The sequence below is a fragment of the Bos javanicus genome, chromosome 11 (assembly GCF_032452875.1).
Source record: "Bos javanicus breed banteng chromosome 11, ARS-OSU_banteng_1.0, whole genome shotgun sequence".
Lineage (NCBI taxonomy): Eukaryota > Metazoa > Chordata > Mammalia > Artiodactyla > Bovidae > Bos > Bos javanicus.
The window spans coordinates 56,857,616-56,881,092 of NC_083878.1; the positions used below are offsets into that span (position 1 = coordinate 56,857,616).

The 23,477-nt window shown below is 36.7% G+C and overlaps 1 non-coding gene across 1 annotated transcript; it reads right to left on the bottom strand.

Moving 5' to 3' along the window:
* Window positions 1–3,400: 3,400 nt before the first annotated feature.
* LOC133257935 (U6 spliceosomal RNA) lies at window positions 3,401–3,509 on the bottom strand. The gene has a single exon (XR_009739782.1). It is a non-coding gene; the product is annotated as a U6 spliceosomal RNA (small nuclear RNA).
* Window positions 3,510–23,477: the final 19,968 nt, after the last annotated feature.

Consider the following 23,477-nt stretch of genomic DNA (forward strand, 5'->3'; position numbering starts at 1 on the left):
TGAAAAGTGAAAGTGAAGTCACTCAGTCATGTCCGACTCTTCGTGACCCCATGGACTGCAGCCTACCAGGCTCCTCCGTCCATGGGGTTCTCCAGGCAAGAGTACTGGAGTAGGGTGCCATTGCCTTCTCTGTGTTATACCTATGAGATATATATTAATATCATCCCTGCCATGATAAAATGTTTTATCATGTACAAATGAAAAAACTGGGGTAAATGAATAACTTTCCTGAGATCGTGAAGGAGTAAATGGCAGAATTTGAGTTTAAATTTAAATCAATAGTCTTAACTGCCATTCCATAGTGTCTCTCCAGGAAAGAAAAAGCCATAATCAAGCTGAAAAATAAATGGAGAACCATCAGTAGACAGGACACTTAGATAAAATGGCAAATGTGAATACAAGTTTAATGTCAGTGGGAAACAAATAAAGAAAACAGTGTCTCAGAGGATACTAGAGGCAGAAAAGATTCCAAATATTCAGAACACCAGTGGCAGAGATGGAGCAGTGTCTCAAAAGGTGCCTAGCTTTACAATGAAAGAGTATTGAAAGTTTTAAACTCAGATGTGTTAGCAAAGCCCTATCCTATTCTGTTCAATCATTTTCACAGAAAGAGTGACTAATGGAATGATTAATATTTAATCACAGGCTAAAACTAGACACAGATATTTTTAAGAAGTGTAATGATATATAGATGAGTGGGAAGGACTTCAGGTTTGGGCATGAACACAATAGAATAAACCCCCCCCCCTTTTTTTTTGCCCAGTCTATCTAATTCTTCCCATTGCTGATATGTAAATAAACTACATGTGACATGCCCAATCAGCATACATAGAAACCTTCATGTGACATTCAATCAGGGAACATATCCATATAATATATCCAAGCAGTATACCATATAACATCTCAATGAGTGTACAAAGAACCCTATAATACAACAAGCCCAAGCAGTACAGAAAGCCCTATTGCATGACATACTCAACTAAGGTACATTTATTCTTGTTCAGTTGCTCAGTCGTGTCCAACTCTTTGTGATCTTGTAGACTATAGCACACCAGGCTTCCCTGTCCTTCACTATCTCCAAGAATTTGCTCAAACTCATGTCCATTGAGTCAGTGATGCCATCCAGACATCTCATCTTTTGTCGTCCCCCTCTCCTCCTGTCCTCAATCTTTCCCAGCATCAGGGTTCTTCCCCAGTGAGTCAGCTCTTCGCATCAGGTGGCCAAAATATTGGAGCTTCAGCTTCAGCATCAATCTTTTCAATGAATATTCAGAGTTGATTTCCTTTAGCATTAACTGGTTTGACCTCCATGCTGTCCAAAGGACTCTCAAGAATCTTCTCCAGTACCACAGTTGGCAAGCATCAGTTCTTCAGTGATCAGACTTCTTTATGGTCCAATTCTCTCATCCATACTATGACTGCTATACCTTGACCATACGGACCTTTGTTAGCAAAGTCATGTTTGTGCTTTAAAAAAAATACTTTATTTATTTTAATTGGATGATAATTAATTTATAATATTGTGATGATTTTTCCCATACATTGACATGAATAAGCCACAGGTGCGCATGTGTTCCCCCATCTTGACCCTCCTCCCACCTCCCTTCCCATTTCATCCCTCTGGGTTGTCCCAGAGTACTGGCTTTGAGTGCTCGAACTTGCACTGGTCATCTATTTTACATACGGTAATATACATGCTTCAATTCTATTGTCTCAAATCATCCCACCCTCACCTTCTTCCACAGAGTCCAAAAGCCTGATCTTTACATCTGTGTCACTTTTGCTGCCTTGCAGGTAGGATCATTGTTACCATCTTTCTAAATTCCATATATATATTTTAATATACAGTATTTGTGTTTCTCTTTCTGACTTACTTCACTTTGTATAATAGGCTTCAGTTTCACCCACCTCATTAGAACCGACTGAAATGTATTCCTTTTTGTAGCTGAGTAATATCACTGCAGATGGTGACTGCAGCCATGAAATTAAAAGACGCTTGCTCCTTGGAAGAAAAGCATCACCAACTCAATGGACATGAGTTTGAGTAACTCCGGGAGTTGGTGATGGACAGGGAGGCCTGGCGTGCTGCAGTCCATGTGGTTGCAAAGAGTTGGACATGACTGAGCGACTGAACTGAACTGAACTGAATATTCCATTGTGTGTATATGCACAAATTCCTTATCCATTCTTCTGCCTCTGGACATCTAGGTTGCTTCCGTGTCCTGACTATTATAAACAGCGTTGCAATGAAAATTGGGTTACATGTGCCTCTTTCAGTTCTGGTCTCCTCAGTTTGTATGCCAGGCAGTGGGATTGCTGGGTCATATGGCAGTTCTATTACCAGTTTTTAAAGAAATCTCCGTACTGTTGTCCATAGTGGCTGAACCAGTTTGCATTCCCACCAACAGTGTAAGACGGTTCCCTTTTCTCAACACCTTCTTCCAGCATATATTTGTTTGTAGACATTTGATGGTGGCCATTCTGACTGGTGTGGGATGGTAGCTCATTGTGGTTTTGATTTGCATTTCTCTAATAATGAATGATGTAGAGCATCTTTTCATGTGTTTATTAGTCATCTATAAGTGTCAGACTTTATTTTTGGGGGCTCCAAAATCACTGCAGATGGTGATTGCAGCCATGAAATTAAAAGATGCTTACTCCTTGGAAGGAAAGTTATGACCAACCTAGATAGCATATTCAAAAGCAGAGACATTACTTTGCCAACAAAGGTCCATCTAGTCAAGGCTATGGTTTTTCCAGTGGTCATGTATGAATGTGAGAGTTGGACTGTGAAGAAAGCTGAGTGTAGAAGAATTGATGCTTTTGAACTGTGGTGTTGGAGAAGACTCTTAAGAGTCCCTTGGACTGAAAGGAGACCCAACCAGTCCATTCTAAAGGAGATCAGTCCTGAGTGTTCTTTGGAAGGACTAATGCTAAAGCTGAAACTCCAGTACTTTGGCCACCTCATGCGAAGAGTTGATTCATTGGAAAAGACTCTGATGCTGGGAGGGACTGGGGGCAGGAGGAGAAGGGGATGACAGAGGATGAGATGGCTGGATGGCATCACCGACTCAATGGACGTGAGTTTGAGTGAAATCCGGGAGTTGGTGATGGACAGGGAGGCCTGGCGTGCTGCAATTCATGGGGTCTCAAAGAGTCATTCACGACTAAGTGACTGAACTGAACTGATGTCTTCTTAGAATAAATGTCTGTTTAGTTCTTTTGCCCACTTTTTGATTGGGTTGTTCATTTTTCTGGTATGGAGCTACATGAGCTACTTGTATATTTTGGAGATTAACTCTTTGTCAGTTGTTTCATTGGCTATTGTTTTCTTCTATTCTAAAGGCTACCTTTTCACCTTGCTTATAGTTTCCTTAATTGTGCAAAAGCTTTTAAGTTTAAAAATATGATATACTTTATGAATTTGCATATCATCCTTGCACAAGGGGCATGCTAAACTTCTCTGTATTGTTTCAGTTTTTTAGTATATGTGCTGCTGAAGTGAGCACTATATCTCTGCTTTTAAATATGTTGTCTAGGTTTGCCGTAGCTTTTCTTCTAAGGAGCAAGCATCTTTTAATTTCATGGCTGTAGTCCCCATCCACAGTGATTTTGGAGCAAGTGTCTTTTAATTTCATGGCTGTAGTATCTTTTCAAAATGATTTTTGAGCCCAGGAAAATAAAAAGTCTATCCTGTTTATATTGTTTCCCCATCTATTTGCCATGAAATGATGGGACTTGATGCCATGATCTTAGTTATTAAATGCTGAGTTTTAAACCAGCTTTTTCCCTATACTTTTTCATCTTCATCAAGAAGCTCTTTGGGTCCTCTTTGCTTTCTGCTGATAAGGGTGGTGTCATCTGCATATCTGAGGTTATTGACATTTTTCCTGACAATCTTGATTCCAGCTTGTGCTTCACCTAGTCTAGCATTTCTCATGATGTACTCTGCATATAAGCTAAATAAGCAGGGTGACACTATACAGCCTTGACGTAGTCTTTTCCCAAATTTGAACCAATCTGTTGTTCCATGTCTGGTTCTGACTGTTGCTTTTTGACCTGCATACAAGTTTCTTAGGAGACAGATAAACTGGTATGGTTTTCCATCTCTTTAAGGATTTTTCACAGTTTGTTGTGATCCACATAGTCAAAGGCTATATAGCATAGTCAGTGAAGCAGAAGTAGATGTTTTTCTGGAATTTCCTTCTTTTTCTATGAGCCCACTGACGTTGGCAATGTGATCACTGGCCCCTCTGCCTTTTCTAATCCTACTTGTACATATGGAACTTCTCAGTTCACATATTTTTGAAGTCTAACTTTAAGAATTTTGAGCATTACCTTGCTAGAATGTGGAATGAATGCAATTGTGTAGTAGTTTGAACATTCTTTGGCATTGCCCTTCTTTGGGATTGTAATGAAAACTGACATTTTCCAATTCTGTGGCCACTGCTGAGTTCTCCCAATTTGTTGGCATATTGAGTTCAGCACTTTAACAGCAACAACTTTCAGGATTTGACACAGCTCAGCAGGAATTCCATCACCTCCACTAACTTTGTTCATAGTAATGCTTCCTAAGGCCCTCTTGACTTCACTTTCCAGGATGTCTGGCTCTAGATGAGTGACCACACCATTGTGGTTATCTGGGTCATTAACCTTTTTTGGTGTAGTTCTATGTATTCTTGCCACCTCTTCTTAATATCTTGTGCTTTTGTTAGGTCCTCCCCTTCTTGAATTTCTTTTTCTTGGGGATGGTTTTTTTCACCACCTCCTGTACAACGTTACGGACCTCTGTCCACAGTTCTTCAGGTACTCTGTCCATCAGACCTAATCCTTTGAATCTGTTTGTCACTTGTACTGTATAATCATAAGGGATTTTATTTAGGTCACACCTGAATGGCCCAGTGATTTTTCTTACTTTCTTCTATGTAAGCCTGAATTTTGCAATAGGGAGCTCATTATCTGAATGACAGTCAGCACCCAGTCTTGTCTTTGCTGTCTATATATAGCTTCTCCATCTTCAGATGCAAATAATATAATTAATCTGATTTCGATACTGACCATCTGATGATGTTCATGTGCAGAGTCATCTCTTGTGTTGTTGGAAGAGGGTGTTTGCTACGACCAGTGTATTCTCTTAGCAAAACTCTGTTACCTTTGCCTTGCTTCATTGTGTACCGTAAGACCAAACTTGCCTGTTACTCCAGGTATCTCTTGACTTTCTACTTTTGCTTTCTAGTCCCCTATGATGAAAGGACTTTTTTTTTTGGTGTTAGTTCTAGGAGGTCTTATAAGTCTTCATAGAACCATCCCACGTCAGCTTCTTTGGCATTAATTGCTGGGGCATAGATTTGGATTACTGTGATGTTGAATGGTTTGCCTTGGCAATGAACCAAGGTCATTCTGCCATTTTTGAGATTGCACCCAAGTACTGCATTTCAGACTCTTTTGTTGACTATGAGGGCTATTCCATTTCTTGTAAGGGATTGTTGCCCACAGTATGATATATAATGGTCATCCAAATTTAATTTTCCCATTCCTGTCCATTTTATTTCAAGAATTCCTAAAATGTCAATGTTTAATCTTGCTCTCTCCTGTTTGACAACTTCCATGTTATTACCTTGATTCATGGTCCTAATATTCAAGGTTCCTATGCAATATTGTTCTTTACAGCATTGGACTTTGCTTTCACCACCAGACACATCCACAACTGGTGGTGTTTCTGCTTGGGCTCCGCCTCTTTATTCTTTCTGGAGCTGTTTTTTCAGATCCTCCCCAGTAGTGTATTGGACACCTGTAGTCCTGAGGATTCATCTTTCAGTGTCATATCTTTTTGCCTTTTCATACTGTTCATGGGGGAGCAGAGACATTACTTTGCCAACAAAGGTCCGTCTAGTCAAGGCTATGGTTTTTCCAGTACTCATTTATGGATGTGAGAGTTGGACTGTGAAGAAAGCTGAGCGCCAAAGAATTGATGCTTTTGAACTGTGGTGTTGGAGAAGACTCTGGAGAGTCCCTTGGAATGCAAGGAGATCCAACCAGTCCATTCTAAAGGAGATCATTCCTGGGTGTTCTTTCAAAGCACTGATGCTAAAGCTAAAACTCCAGTACTTTGGCCACCTCATGTGAAGAGTTGACTCATTGGAAAAGAGTCTGATGCTGGGAGGGATTGGGGGCAGGAGTTGAAGGGGATGACAGAGGATGAGATGGCTGGATGGCATCACCAACTTGATGGACATGAGTTTGAGTAAACTCTGGGAGTTGGTGATGGACAGAGAGGCCTGGCATGCTGCAATTCATGGGGTCGCAAAGAGTCGGACACGACTGAGCAACTGAACTGAACTGAGCTGATGGAGTTCTCAAGGTAATAATGCTGAAGCAGTTTGTCATTCCCTTCTCCAATGAACCACATTTTGTCAGAATTCTCCACCATGACTCATCCATTTTGGGTAGCCCTACATGGTATGGGTCATAGTTTCATTGAGTTACAGAAGGTTGTGATTATTGTGATCATTTTGGTTAGTTTTCTGTGATTGTGGTTTTCATTCTGTCTGCCCTCTGATGGATAGGACTAAGAGGCTTGTGCAAGCTTTCTAATGAGAGGGACTTCTGTGGGGAAAGCTGGGTCTTTCTTTGGTGGGCAGGGCCAAGTTCAATAAATCTGTAATCCAATTTTCTGCTAATGGAAAGGGCTATGCTCACTCCCTGTAGTTTGTTCTGAGGCAGCCCAGTCCTAGAATCTGTAGTCTCTATGGTAAGTCTATCATCTCTATGATAGGCCTAACGGCAACTTCCTCCAAGACAACCTATGCCAACACACTGCACATCCCAGGACCACTTCTGCCAGTGACTCTGACCCTTCTTTTCCTACGTAAAAGTGCTTTCCACTACATTTTAGGAAATCACAAGGATCATCCTCAATTTCCATGTCCATTTGTTGAGAATGCCCTATGGAGTTTTCTACATACCTTAGTTGAGTATATGCATACATAGAAATCTCCATATGGCATTCTCAACGAACAGTAGAAATGTTTCACCCTGGCTTAGTAACAGTAGTGAGCCATTCTTATTGATGTTGATTAGTCTCTAAGTCTGTGTCCAACTGTTTTGTGACCCCATGGACTGTAGCCCAGCCTGCCAGTTTCTTCTGTCCATGGGATGTCCCAGATGAGAATACTGGAATGGGTTGCCATTTCTAGGCGGTCTTTCTTACCAGGGATCACCCAGAAATGGCAACCCATTCCAGTCTCCTGCATTGGCAGGCTGATTCTTTACCACTGAGCCATCTGGAAAGCCCCAGGAAACCATAACACCTAAATCTAAAGGAGAACGAGAGAGAGTGGTCATCAAATAGGGAAGATTAGCTGGTTAGAACAGCATGACAGAAGGGTAGCCTGTGGAAGAGAGTGCAGCCAATCCATAATGATGTCAAAAGGAGAAAAACACCAAGAGAATGAATACCCTAACTCCTTTCACCTTTTATTCTTAATATCTTGTAGGTTCCTCCCATTGGCTAACCTGTCAGAAGTCAGAGGTCAAGGGATCCCGTCAAGTCCATAGAGATCTAAACTGGGAGCAAAATAGAATAAGATGTAAAAGGATGGAAATATATCTAGATGGAAAACAAGAAGACATCCAGTACATTTACATCAATAAAATGTGTACAGTGTCATTATAATGTACCATATTTGGAAAGAAAAAGTACTTTTGGAAATGTCCTATGTATCATCATTAACCCCTGGTGGTGTTTTATGCTGACTGTAGCTTAATTATCTGGTAACTTGAGGATATGTGTGAGAGTACTATTTTTTTTTAGATATTCAGGAACTACTTACAGAGCAATGAGCAAGTAGTACTTAGACAACAAGGTGAAAGATAAAGGGTGTGTTATTTTAAGCCCAGAGGCTTAATCCTGTGGGGAAACTGACATATGCCTAAAACATAGGCATTAAAATCTCTGCAAGGATGAGGGAGACAGGATACTTAGCTCCCTGACAGACACTGGTGTATGATCTACTGGTGAAGACAAATGAGTCTTCCTAAGATGTAGGGAAAAAAGAAAAAAGAAAAAACAAAACCTCTCCAGGAATCAAGATAAAGACCCTGGCCATTGGAAGTTGGCCAGATCACATGAAGTTTGAAGAATGGGGGTAGGACATTCTGGTGTTTGCTGCTCTGGCTGACATGCCACAAGTACACAATCACCAGTTACAGAGTTGAACATGTATGTATTGCTTGAGATTTAAAATTAGCTTTAGAGAATATGGGTATTGAATAAATTCTTAAAAGTCCTATCTAATTGTAGTGACAGAAAACATCATAATGTCTATTATTATTTGAGGCAATTAGAAAAAAAATGTTTTGCAATTATTTGATTCATGTTTCTTTTCAATGTTTTGGACAGTTTCTAATTTTAAAATAAACACATTCAGAAGCATCATTTTCTGTATTTTGACACATTGGACTTAAACAATCTATTTACCAATGTGCCTGGAAGAAACTGGTGTTATGAAAACCTCAGAACAAAAGTTTCTTTGAAATCTCCATGCATCAATCTGAATTGATGGAAATGCCTTTGATTAGGAATTGTTGGCTCTGTTGTGTTTTCATGTGTTTGTTATAAATGCAGGCACATGAATGCCTATTCCCATAAAATTGTACACTTGATTATCACACTGTACTAAGGCTTCTCCATGCTCAGCACAAACTCAGATAGGGCTCATGGGCATCCTTGCTCCTTATACCCTCACCTCCATGTGGATAAATGTATGACATGTTTCATCATGTCATCATAAGACTAGAGTTTGTTTAATTCTTCCTTTGCATGTTTAAATGTTTGTGTTTAGACTCTTAAATTATTGTAGTAAGTTTGATTCTGTGTGTGTTTTAAAAAAGGCACAAATGAGTTGAAAATCATACTGTTAGTCAAACACTCGATAAATATGTATGGAATTCAAGTTATGGGATACCTTGGGATAAGCAAAAAGGGTGAAGATCTCTGACCTGCTGCTTACATTTAAGCAGTGAGAATAAACCAACAAATCATAAATACATATAATATGTCAGAAGGTGCTAGAGAAAAATGAGAAAGGAGAGCAAAGTAAGGATCATTCCAGTTCTCTTTAAGAAGAGACTATGAGAGTCAAAGGCAGAAGCATGTGAGCTAGTTAAAAAGTGATTGAAATAATCTAAAAAGATGCTGAGAACTTTGATTAATTTAAAATAAATGTTGATTTCTAGGGGGAAAAATAAGGACAATTTTTCCATGAGTCAGTTCAGTTAACTAGTCCTAATATAAACTTAGCATAATAGCATCAGCTAATGTTGATCTCATTCATTGACTGGGGTTTATAAAATGGAATCAAAGCTCTGAATGCCTCATCCAGCACCCAAGATAGAAAAGTGTGATGGTGGCTGTTTTTCATCAGGGTATGGTAGTAAGAATTACCTAATTAGTAACTTAGAGTGGATTTTGCAAATTAATGAACTTCATTTTGAAACAAAGTAATTAAGTATACAATATGGGTCTATTCTTATCTCTGAAACTGAGAAACAAACTCTGCAATCATGCATAGAAATCTTTCCAGCACTTTTCTGAGAAATTTTTTTTTTTTTTTGAGTTTTCTTTTTGTCACTGCTTTGATGAAGGGTTGTCCAACTTGCTAGTGTGTGTTGAGGGAAGGAAAGACAGACTCTCAATTACTAAGAAGTACATTTTGGCTTCATAAGAATTCTTTCTCAGTGGGAAGGTACTTTGTATCTTCAACAGAAAATACATTTTATTTATCAGCTTCCATGGGCTATTTATATTAAAAAATTACTAAGTATTCACAAAGAAATTGTCAGTTCTTAAAAGAAAAAATATTGAATATGTCCTGCTCTGTGACCCAAATTCAATTAACTCCTAAAAGTAAAAACAAAAAATTCATCTAAATGAAAAGCCTCCCAAATAATTCTTAAATCTTAAATCATCTCAGTGATTTCAGAATATTTAGAAAATGATATCAATGCTTAAAATCATTATAAAAGCTTAAACACTGTGGCTAAGTGTACATAGAGAAAAATTTATAAGGATAAGAGTTTTCCTACTAAAAGATAATGAATATAAATGAATTATAAGATTATTCAAGAGATCATATTAAAAGATAAAACAAAACCTGTGTAAAGCAGGAGGAAGAAAACAGAAATTAGTCCTATAAATAAATTAATTAAAAATATAAAGCTAAGTCCTAAAATAAAATTTTAACAGACAAATGAAGCACATATGCCACTAATTATTCTAACTAAAAAATTGCGTGTGGATGGAATAAAATTACACAAAATTAGAAAATCATAAGTGAGAAAAGAATTATAATAGCAACTATTGATAAATTAGAATAAATATAGAGATTGTGTTTTATAATTAGGCTAACATTTTTCAAAATCTGAATTACATGGAATACTTTCTAGAAATATAGAGAAAACTTTTTGATAAAAATCCTGAAATATCCAATAATTATGAAAGTAATTAAGAAAGTTGCCAAATAACTAATTTCCTCCTCCACAAAGGATAGGCCAACATAATTTCATGTGGAAAGTAGTTCATATTCCATTTAGAATAAACACAGATATACAGAAAGAAAAATTTTCTCAATTTCTTTTACACCAGCTAGCATAACACTTAAGTCTAAGCCTAGCGTAATAATAAACCAACATCAATATCATCTGTACCTATAGTTAGATAATCCATTAACATAAAATGGTTAGGATTAAACCGAACTGATGAGCCCACCACAATACTTCACTGAAAACTCAACATTTTACTGAGGGAAATAAAATAGGAATTTTGCAAATGAAGAGATAAATAGTACATTCCTGTGGGAGTGCCCACTATAAAAATGGTGTTGGGTTTTCTTATATTTTACTATAAAAACAACTGGGGACTTTACCCCAAATAATTATGAAATATTTATAAGTACAAATGCATGAGAACTGTCAGAAAATATTTGAAATAAAAAAATTATAAAGAGTAAATGCTAGCTTTCCAAGGTATCAAAATATGATTTGAAGCCACAATAAATGTATAGGAAGGAATACTGTTGGTGCTAAAGTAAACAGGTGGATCAGTGATTCAGAAGTGAAAATAAAAATACAAAAAAACAGATTTATATTTATGTAAACTTTACTGCATAAAGTAAATGGAATTTAAAATTAGGGGTTAAAAAAGGAGTTATTCAATAAATAGTCACAAGATTTTTGGCTTGGTATTTTTGGGGAGAAAGCACAATTGATCCTGATTATTTATATTACCTTTGAATATGTTTGAATTTAATATAGATTTAAACATGAAATAAAAATATACATATATTAAAATATTTAGATGAATAACTAAAATCATAGATTCTAATCCATAAAGGGGAAGATTAATAGACTTTCATTATTAAAAAATTTTTACATGGGGAATATATATAATGTACAAGGTAAAAACAGGACATATCACAATCTTGTAAAAAATTTGCTATATGTTTCATAATCAGGTAATTCATATTTTATTTAAATATTTGCAATACTTTCTCTCCTATGTCTCCCACATACTTGGAGAAAAATTCCCTAAGCAGTACACTGTGGAGTCTTGATGTCTCATGTTGAATTTATAGATGGCCTGAGATCAATCAATTTGAACACTGGGCAGGGTATGGAGTATCTGACTGCAATGGGCCTCGTGTTTTACCCCACTGTGCCATGAGTATTGTGATCTCTTTGTGAGGCATGATGTGAAAAAGATTACAGAAAACTGAAAACTTTAGGATTGGATAAAAGTCTTTAAACACAGCCTGCGATGTGTAGATTTAAGAAACCCATGATCTCAAACTGAAGAAGATACAAACAGAAAGATGTCTCATGTCTATGAATTGGGAGAATTAATATTGTTAACATCTTCATACTAGCTAAAATGACCTACAAATCAATGCAATTTCTATCAAGATTCCAATAGTGGAGGTTGAGATCAAGATGAATTGGTGTAGAAAGATCCTGAACCCACCTCCTCCCATGGACATTTTAAGCTACATCTACATATAAAGTAAATTCTTCTGAAGAAAAACTGAGTGTTAATTGAACATCTTCTATGCAACAAACCATGGAGGGATTACATAGAGATAAAGATGGATAGTGATGGAGACACAAACTTGATGGTAACCCCATGCCTGTGACAGCAACCTGCAGTATGAAGTGGTATCACTGAGAGACTTTCACACAGACTCATCTGCCTTGAGGTACAGCAAAAACTCAGCAGTTTACAGAGCACCTAGTCTACATGTTAAGGAAATCCATTTACTAAACCTAGAGCATCTGCCAAGCAGATTTGAGAAATATCTGGAACTCTCCCTGGGGTTGGGGCAGTGCAGAAAAGTACTTTTTATTGCATTCTTTCACCTTGAAAGCAGAGTCAGGAATACCATCTAGGTACTCTACCAGCCTGACAGGCTGCCCCAGAACACCCCAGGCTCATATTATACACTAACTACAGCAGTCCAGGTGTAGCATGCCCTGGGATCCCCTAGCACACACCAACTCCAGTTCCAGCTGGCCTGTCAAAGCTGCCTAACACCCACAGTCTACACAAGCGATGCTCCTACACAAAGCCACAGCTTCAAGACCTGGGGCAGTGGCTGTTTTGCCTAATCTGTACAAACATGGAAATTAAAACAAAATGAAGAGACAGAAAAATACGTTCCAAATGAAAGAACACAATGAAACCTCCAGGTGGAGGGTGGGGAGGAAAACAATGAAAAAGAGATAAGTAATTTACTTCATAGAGAGTTCAGAGTAATGGTCATAAAGATGCTGATCAAATTTGGAAAAAGAATGAAAAAACACAGAACATCAACAAAGAGTTAGAAAATATAAGAATATTTATATTCTTATATAAATAAAATATAAGAAAATATAAATAAAATATAAGAAAGAATCTGTGAAACTGGACCTTATCCCACTCCATAAATAAGTATCAATTCAAAATAGATTAAAGATATAAATGTAGACCTGAAATAGTAAACTTCCTAGAAGAAAATGTAGGAAAAAACTTCTTGATATTGGTTAACAGTATTTGTATATAATGTCAAATGTATAGGCAAGAAAAACAAAAATAGACAAGTGGGGATTCATCAAACTAAAAATATTTGCACAGCAAAAGGAAGAATCAACCGAGTGATGAGGCAACCTATCGGAGAAATTAACTGTAAACTATGCATCTAAAAAGAGGTTAGAATCCAAAATTAATAAGAAATTCAAACAACTTAAGAACAAAAAAATAGGTAACCTTCTAAAAAATGGGCAATGTCTCTCAATGGATGTTTTTCAAAACAAAACATTTACCAGTGCTCAATATCATTAATCATCAGGTCAATGTACATCAAGGAGCTTCCCTCATGGTTCAGATGGTAAAGAATCTGCTGGCAATGCAGGAGGCCCAGGTTAGATTCCTGGGTCAGGAAGATCCCCTGGAGAAGAGAATGGTTACCCACTCTAGTGATCTTGCCTGGAGAATTCCACAGAGGAGCCTGGTGGGTTATACAGTTCATGGGGTTGCAAAGAGTCAGACATGATTGAGCAACTAAATGTATATAAAACCACAAAGATATATCATTACACATATGTTAGAATATTTTATTGAAAAGACAACAGGTAACAAATGTTGGCAGACATGTGGAGAAAAAGAACCTCCGTGCACTGTTAGTGAGAATGAAAATTAGTATAGCCACTATGAAAATCAATATTGGAGGTTTCTCAAAAAAAAAATCTTGATATATCCAAAACACTCCAAAATCAGTATCTTGAAATCAGAACTCCCTTGTTCCTTCCAGCATTATTTATAATAGCTAAGTTATAGAATTCAATGTAAGTGTCCATCTAAGGATAAGTGGATAAAGCATACATATATAATGTATACTGTGTATGTATATAATATGTAATATATATATATATATAGCATATATAAAAAATATTATTTAGTCATAAAAACAAGGAAATCCTGTCACCTCTGGAAACATGGATGAATCTGGAGGATTTATGCTAAGCAAAATAACCTAGGTGCAGAAAAACAAATACTACATGTTCTACTTATAAGTGGCATATAAAAAAATCAAACTCATAGAAGCAGAAAATAGAAGTATGAGTTTTTGGTGCTGGGAGTATGAGGAAATGAGATATTGGTCAAAAAGTGCAATATTTCAGTTAGTTAATAATTAATAACTCTAGAGATCTAATATATAACATTATGCCTACTATTAATAATGTACTGAATACTAGGAATATGCTAAGAGAATTTGTTTCAGGTTATCTTACCAGAGAAAATACTATGTGAGGAGATGATATTTTAGTTGGATTGTAGTAGTCATTTCACAATGTAGAAACTTATATCAAAACATCATATCGTACACTTTACCTGTTTCCACATTTTATTTTTTTCCCTTGTCTTGAGATGATGTAGCTTGTGCCAATTTCTGAATCAAAATGAGCCAATCAACTTCTTGCAAAATTTGTAATTGAGAAATATATTTTAAGTCAACAAGAATTTTCAAGGGCTCACAAGCTATATGACCATGTGGAGATGGAACCAAAATTGACATCTTGGCAACCCCAATGGTAAAAGAACTGAAGAGTTAGTGCAGTTTGGTGGAAAAGCTCAAGACTCTGGAGCTAGATTGCCTAGTTTTTAATTGAACCTCTACCACTTATAAGTGTAACCTTGAATAAGTTACTTGACTTCTCCATGCCTGTTTTCTTGTCTTTGAAGTGACGATCATAATAATTCCTACCTCTTTGGATAGTAGTAAGGATTAATATGGTGGACTTTGTGGTGGCTCAGACAGTAAAGCATCTGTCTACAATGTGAGAGACCTGAGTTCGATCCTTGGATCGGGAAGTTCCCTAGAGAAGGAAATGGCAACCCACTTCAGAACTCTTGCCTAGAAAATCCCATGGACGGAGGAGCCTGGTGTCCATGGGGTCGCAAAGAGTTGGACACGACTGAGCAATTAAATAAGAACTTAAAACTGCCTAGAAATTTTATAACTATTATAAAAATATTTCTACTGTTATTTTGCTCTTGTTAACATTGTAGATAGAGGAACAACAACCCACCAAGGAAACTTACTTGCAGAGAGAAAAAAATGAAAAGATAAACAAAGTAAGGGACTCATATAGTATGAAAGAAATTTTTAAAGTCTTAATTCTACTGTGTGGACAGTGAGGCAATAGGATTTTATATAGAGTGTTTCTCTATTAAATAACAATTTCTCCCTGTTTTCCCACTGTTCACAGAACACCCTCTGAGCCACGTTGATTAGGCTTCTATTTCTTGAAATGAAGAACGCAAATTTACAAACCAATTTACAAAATATGAATCCTCTCATCCATCCTAAATGCATGTGCACAGCAAAGGAAGGACAATATATAGACTAAAGATTTTCAATCGAAGCAATGAAAAATTTAAATATTTTACTTTTCAGGTAGCAGTTTGAAACAACACTGAGCATAATACTTAGGTTAATTAGGAGAGTGGGAAATTGACCCATTCATACACTGACTTCACCTCATATAATTCTACATGTGGGGAATCATTCTAGGGGGTCAGATGCTCAGATGCCAAGCAATGACATTCACCAAAGCATCATTTAAAAAGTATAACAATAAACTGAATAAAAATACAACATATAATTAGGAAAATTAATCATAATTAGTTATTCAATTAATATTTTGCAGCTTTTAAATATATTCTTATTTATAAGTAATATTTTTTCAAGGGAAAATCTGATCTTGCAAAACCTCATGGATAGATTATCTAACCTCATTAGATTTTCCTAAATATTATTTTGTGAACACACACGGATTGGTGTGTATGTATAAACACATGTATGCATATATGAATCTGTATATCCACATGTAAATATGTAGACTTTTGAGTGTGTGCACAAGTGTATATTTACAATGAAAACAATTCTATGAGTGTGTATTCCAGAGGTAAGGAAATGGCAGCCTTTAGTCTAGATCAAGCCTACTCTCTGTTTTTGAAAATAAAACTATTGGAACATATCCATGTCTATTTGTTTATTTATTATCTTTGGCGGTTTTGTACTGCAGTGGCATAGTTAAATGGTTGAGATTAAGACTGTATGACCTGTAAAACCTAAAATATTTGCCATCTGACACTTGGTAGAAAATGTTTGCCAATTTCTGGTAAAAAAACAAAATGTTCGGACTTAATATGGTGATGTGGTTTCAGATGATTAACATATTTTCTTCTTATTTATGTGTAAGACAATTATATATGTGGATAAATTCCACTGCTAATTATTTTCAAATGGAAACAATTAACTAGCTAAGTTCCATTCATTTAAAATGGGAAAGACTTTGCTGAAGTTTAATTTTTGCAAAGCTGAAAAAATTTATACTTGGTTTTGTGCATATACTAATGTACATTTGTCTTGGAACTGTATAACTTGTCATGTAATCCTCAGTAACAACAACAAAAACTTTATGATTCCAGATAAAGGTATTCAATGCAAGTAGTATTTGCAACTAATTCATGAGAGTGTTGAATATTGAATGAGTAGAAGATATGTTACTTCGGGTCTATTTATTAAAATATTTTTGCTCTCAAATTGCCTTATTTGGATTGTCCTAATGCTTGTGCAGGCAGATGCCTCTAAAGTCAAGATGTGTTTGAGATTACTATCTATAGAAGCTCTCTTTTTGAAGAGATTAGGATCCTTTCCAGAAACCAAAAGATTTGAGATGGCAACTAGAAGAGTGTCATGTTATAGCACTGCTTGGCAAAAGAAAACAAGAGACTAGCCAAAGACAGCATCTGGTTGACTTGAGCTAGATTATGTTTGTTAGTTGCATTGATTGCTCTTGCTCCAAATTCTTTTTAAGTGGTCTTATATCCCTAAGGGAGGATCTCCAGTGGGGAGAAAATGAACTGATAACCTACCTAATGTTCCATGTGGTTATTATATTTCTTATTAGGGAATATGGTAGTCAGATTCTGACAACCTCATGTGAGTTTTAACAGAGTGAATCCATTTTTTTCTCAGGGTACTGAGTTTCCAAAATTGAGCAGTAGAGTATTAGTTTCTGTATTCAGAGTTAAGCACAATGTTAACTCTCTCCTGATTGTTAAGATGCACTCATGCAGAATAGTGAAAACATGATGTGATTCCCGAGTGTAAAATTAAGGTCACCTTATCAGTTTGAAATTTGTTAGTTCAGCATTTCATGGGTGAAAGTTTCCAGCACTCACCAGAAACCACTAGCATGCCAACTTGCTTTTACCATAGTCAGTGATTTTAATTCATATAAGTAAAGTTTTAGCTACAGAGGGGATGGGAAGAATAGAAAAATGCAATCTGGACAAAAAAAAAAATTAGTAGTTTTTACCCAGAATTGTATTGAAAGAGAGATGCAGATATCATGGAAATGAACATTCCTATCATTGCAGGCCTATGCTGGAAAACATTTCATTTCTGAGTAACTTGTTGCGGAACAGTGTCTGACAGCATAATGGGAATGATTATCAGGATGCTTCCAGGGTCACTGAGAAAGCATTCCCTAATTGATTAATGATATTGCCAGAGTTTGTGGGGGGAAGGTAGCACATGAATAATGAAATTGCCAAACTTCCATGGGTGTAAAATTTGCAGTGGGTCAAAGATAATTTCCATGTTTCAGGGTATATGCATCTCTTATTCCTTGCAACTTTTTTATTTTCTTAACTCCACAAATGACAGTGTGATGACTAATTTTGGCTTCTCAGAAAGCAAGTTACTTGGAGAAATTATATTCCAGAAAAGGAATATGAGGATTCTGTTCTCCAGAATAATCGTCCACATACCCCATTTCTTATAATTAAGGAATGAATGCAATCAAGGTGTTCTCTTCACTGCTCTCCTGGTTAAGAGAGCAATCTCTGGTTATTCTGTAGAGTCCCAACTTCGCTAGGTGGTGAAACTTTTTTTTTTAATTATACCATTCAACCCCTGAAGAAGCTTTTTGTTGGTATGGGTATGTTTCTTCCTTGGCGCTAAAGAAGATGCTAGGGGCTACAAGACCCTCATTCCCTCATCTTAACCCAGGGTCAAGTTTTCCTTACCTCTTCCTATTCTGTCTGTAGAGTCTCTTTCCTTTCTTTCTTCTCTTCCCTGGTCTTAATTTCGTTCAGTTTCTGATTAACAGAAAACTTTTGCAATCCTCTCTAAGAATTTGTACACTCTGACCAGTGGCTTCTTTTCTTAAGTCATACAGTCTTTGTTGGCACTTATAGGTGAATTCAGTCTATTAGTGTAGGCTGGAGTGGAAAAGGCCACTGAGGCGCAGGAGAGAATTTGATAACTCCAGAGGGGCCAGTGGTATTACATATTAAACACAGTTAGCAATAAAACCCCACTAAAATAGCAATTCCCAAAATGTACACTGAACTACCCAAGGTCCCTAAAAAATTCCCAGGTCAATACATAGTATTTTAAAGTTCTATTGAAATACAATACTTGCTATATGTCAAACGGAACAGGAACTATAGTATTGAAGTATTTACTAATTTCAATATTAGATTGTGCTACATTTTTTCCACTGGTATCCAGACTTTCTGAAACTGTTTGCTTGTTTTTTGTGGTTTCAACAACAAAAAGCAGTCTTGTGTGAAAATCAATATGGAATGGAAAATAAAAGTGCTAGTGTCCAATCTGATTCTAAGATTTGAAAAGTGCAATGCCTGGTAGGTACACTTTTCCTGTCAATAAGTAACTATGGTTGTAACTATGATTATAGACTACTCTGGTGGCTCAGAGGATAAAACATCTGCCTGCAGTGTGAGAGACCTGGGTTCGATCCCTGGGTCAGAAAGATCCTCTGGAGAAGGAAATGGCAACCCAGTCCAGTACTCTTGCCAGGAAAACCCCACGGACGGAGGAGCTTGGTAGGCTACAGTCCATGGTGTTGCAAAGAGTCGGACATGACTGAGCGAAGTCACTTCATTCTATAAGAATGAAATAAAAATATTAGATTTTTTAAATTTATGCAAAGAGCTGGCTAATTGGAAAAGAGTTTGATGCTGGAAAAGATGGAAGGCAAAAGGAGAAGGGGGCAGCAGAGATACATCTCTGATTCAGTGGATATGACTTTGAGCAAACTCTGGGAGATAGTGAAGGACAGAGAAGCTCTATGCACTGCAGTTCATGGGTCACAGTAGGACATGATTTAGCAACTGAACAACAACAACAACAAACAACGTGTATTGGTTTCTCTTTCAATTTGTGTATAATATTTTTCAAACATCTGTTATTAAGACATAAATACTTATTAAGTTTCTTGGACCTCACTTAATACATACAACTGTTAAGTGTATTTTTGTACCAGAGTTTCCAAGAAGCGACTGCTGAAGGCACCATGAAACAAGAAAGTTTGGGGATATCTGCATCACCTTATCAACCTGATTTACACTATATATTTTTTAAAATGTGAGCTTGTGTATCTTTAGTCTCATTCCCAGAGTCCTAACAGGAAAGCTCTGTGCAAGGGCAAGGCACTCGGTCATGGTAAGTTTGGTAGTGTCAGTCAGGGTCCATGCTGTCCAGGTACCCCTGGTAACACTGCATCTGGTAGCAGATCCTATTTCAGAAGAAACTTGCAGTGACTTACAGAACCCAGCACACCATACAATTAATAAATATTTTAGGTAAGTATTTATTTGTTAAATATTTTTTAATTAAATGTAAAGTATCTAAGGTGGCTCAGACGGTAAACAATCTGCCTGAGACCCAATATGCAGGAGACCTAGGTTTGATCTCTGGGTCAGGAAGATTCCCTGGAGGAGGGCATGGCAGCCCACTCCAGGATTCTTACCTGGAGAATTCCATGGACAGAGGAGCCTGGTGGGCTACAGTCTATGACGTTGCAAAGAGTTGGACACTATTGAGAGACTTTTACTTTTTTGTCTTCAAAATGTCTAATAGAAGATCTAGAATGTGTATGGTCAATACATGTTTCTTTACAGTAATGAGTCTTTTATCTTTCGTGTGTGTGTGTGTGTGTTTCCCCCCTGTTGCTCCATTGACTTGAAAGAGAAAAGTAACATTATTCCCTCTTCTTCACTGTCCTTCTATTTATTTTGTTCCCTTGGGATCAAGATGTGCTCATATCTGGGATGAAGGACAGTTTAGATGCTGGAATAGTTTTGTTTACTAAGAGTAATGCAGAACTGGATAGGATTTTAGAGACTTTTTAGGTTTTTCCCTTTAGTCTTTTTGGCGAGACCTCAGAAAATTGAGTGGTTGCTCATGGCCACATGGCTTCCTACTTTCAGAACTGGGACATGTACATGGTTCTGATTTCCAATCTGATACTCATTTAATTACACCACCTTTGGTTTCTCAGTGAAATTTAAGCTCATTTTAACCTTTAAAAAATTCTTGAGGTTGATCAGTCATAATTTCTTTCCTTCAATTTGAAGCAGCTTATTGCCTCATATTTGAGAGGAGGCCATTATTTCATCCTGAAGATGGTTCTTTGTAACAGCAGGCAAACTAACTTTTCTCTTTGAGTTTAGGAAGTGCTTGGGAAAGAGGGGTGCTATGCACTATAAATATAAATGGTTATATTCTACTGAAACAAGCTATAGCATATCACATCTGATATTTTCCGTGACTTTGCATATAGATAGTATGAATTAGGAAATGCACTTTTTTTGAACTCTACAGCTGTTCATAAAATTGTCACAGAAATTTGCATTTAAAATATACATATAGGGAATTTTCACGCATTTATGGAGCTCGCTGGAATGCTTAAGAAGTAGAATTTAATACCTACTGGCAAATACTTCTCAGTTATATGCTAGGAAAAGAATGAATAGCTGATGCATGTGAGCTTTGCTTAATTTGGGCCTCATGGGCTTTAATAATGGAGTGGACAGGGCCTTGAATTTGATGGGTTATATTTCTATTTAAAAATAGTATATAATTATACTTTTTATGATAATATATTAATAACAGAGCTAATAAAATATATTAAATCAAAGCTATTTTATGGCACCAAACAAAAAAATTATAATAATCAAAATTTATACAAGTGGTCAGGAGATTTTAAAATAGAATAATTTAAGTAAAAGCTTGACATTCAAATTAGTTTTTCTAGGCAGTGAACTTATTGAAGTAACTGCATTATTTCAAACTAAGTTTAATTCCAATTTGTTAATTTTTGCTAAAAAATAATCTTTTTGCCCTACTAAAGTAGTGCATATTCATTTTGGGGTATTTAGGAAGTATAAAAAAACTCCTAAAAGGATAAATTATTGCTCTTGTAATTTCACCATCTGGAGATAATTTCCATTAACATTTTGTGTATCTTTTTTGGATAAGGGTTTCAATGAGAACATAAACTTCTACCACTTCATTGTTAAAGATTATATTGTATTTTACTGAGTCCATAAACCATGGTTAAATGCTTTTCTCTTTTTTGTCCATGTTTCCTTTTTTTTTTCTTTTGCTAGTATATTTTGATAAACAATTTTATATTTGTCCGTTTACACACCTTTCATGTTATTTTCTTAGGACAAATTCCCAGAAGTGGGATTTTCTAGATTAAAATGCTTGTGCATTACTAAGTCTTTGGATAAACATTTCTGTATCAACCTCTAAAAAAGTTGTATCAAATGTACCAGTGACGTACATGACTCTAATATTCGGAATAACTATTTACATCTCTGCTGACAGGGAAAAAGAATGGGAATCATAATGTTTATTTTGCATTTTAAATTACTTATGAGGCTATCAACTGAAAAAAAAGGGCACAACCTAAAAGCTGACTATAATGCTTTCTTCTGAGATATTTCTGAGAACTCAAGCCTGGGAGGCAGCCTCTCAGCTCTGAGGCGCTGATCCAAAGAAATAAGTGTTTGTTGGAGAGCTGGTTTGGTGGTGCAGAATTCTCTCAGCTTTTGCTTGTCTGAAAAGCTTTTGATTTCTCCTTCATACTTGAATGAGATCCTTGCTGGGTACAATAATCTGGGCTGTAGGTTATTTTCTTTCATCATTTTAAGTATGTCTTGCCATTCCCTCCTGGCTTGAAGAGTTTCTATTGAAAGATCAGCTGTTATCCTTACGGGAATTCCCTTGTGTGTTATTTGTTGTTTTTCCCTTGCTGCTTTTAATATTTGTTCTTTGTGTTTGATCTTTGTTAATTTGATTAATATGTGTCTTGGGGTGTTTCGCCTTGGGTTTATCCTGTTTGGGACTCTCTGGGTTTCTTGGACTTGGGTGATTATTTCCTTCCCCATTTTAGGGAAGTTTTCCACTATTATCTCCTCAAGTATTTTCTCATGGTCTTTCTTTTTGTCTTCTTCTTCTGGAACCCCTATGATTCGAATGTTGTAGCGTTTAATATTGTCCTGGAGGTCTCTGAGATTGTCCTCATTTCTTTTAATTCGTTTTTCTTTTATCCTCTCTGATTCATTTATTTCTACCATTCTATCTTCTAATTCACTAATCCTGTCTTCTGCCTCTGTTATTCTACTATTTGTTGCCTCCAGAGTGTTTTTAATTTCACTTATTGCATTATTCATTATATATTGACTCTTTTTTATTTCTTCTAGGTCCTTGTTAAACCTTTCTTGCATCTTCTCAATCCTTGTCTCCAGGCTATTTATCTGTGATTCCATTTTAGTTTCAAGATTTTGGATCAATTTCACTATCATTATTCGGAATTCTTTATCAGGTAGATTCCCTATCTCTTCCTCTTTTGTTTGGTTTGGTGGGCATTTATCCTGTTCCTTTATCTGCTGAGTATTCCTCTGTCTCTTCATCTTGTTTAAATTGCTGAGTTTGGGGTGTCCTTTCTGTATTCTGGCAGTTTGTGGAGTTCTCTTTATTATGGCGTTTCCTCACTGTGTGTGGGTTTGTACAGGTGGCTTGTCAAGGTTTCCTGGTTAGGGAAGCTTGTGTCGGTGTTCTGGTGGGTGGAGCTGTATTTCTTCTCTCTGGAGTGCAATGAAATGTCCAGTAATGAGTTATGAGATGTCTATAGTTTTGGGGTGACTTTGGGCAGCCTGTATCTTGAAGCTCAGGACTGTGTTCCTTTGTTGCTGGAGAATTTGCTTGGTATGTCTTGCCCTGGAACTTATTGGCCCTTGTGTGGTGCTTGGTTTCAGTGTCGGTATGGAGGCATTTGATGAGCTCCTGTCAATGAATAGAACTGCCTTATGATCCAGCAACCCCACTGCTGGGCATACACACTGAGGAAACCAGAAGGGAAAGAGACACGTGTACCCCAATGTTCATCGCAGCACTGTTTATAATAGCCAAGACATGGAAGCAACCTAGATGTCCATCAGCAGATGAATGGATAAGAAAGCTGTGGTACATATACACAATGGAGTATTACTCAGCCATTAAAAAGAATACATTTGAATCAGTTCTAATGAGGTGGATGAAACTGGAGCCTATTATACA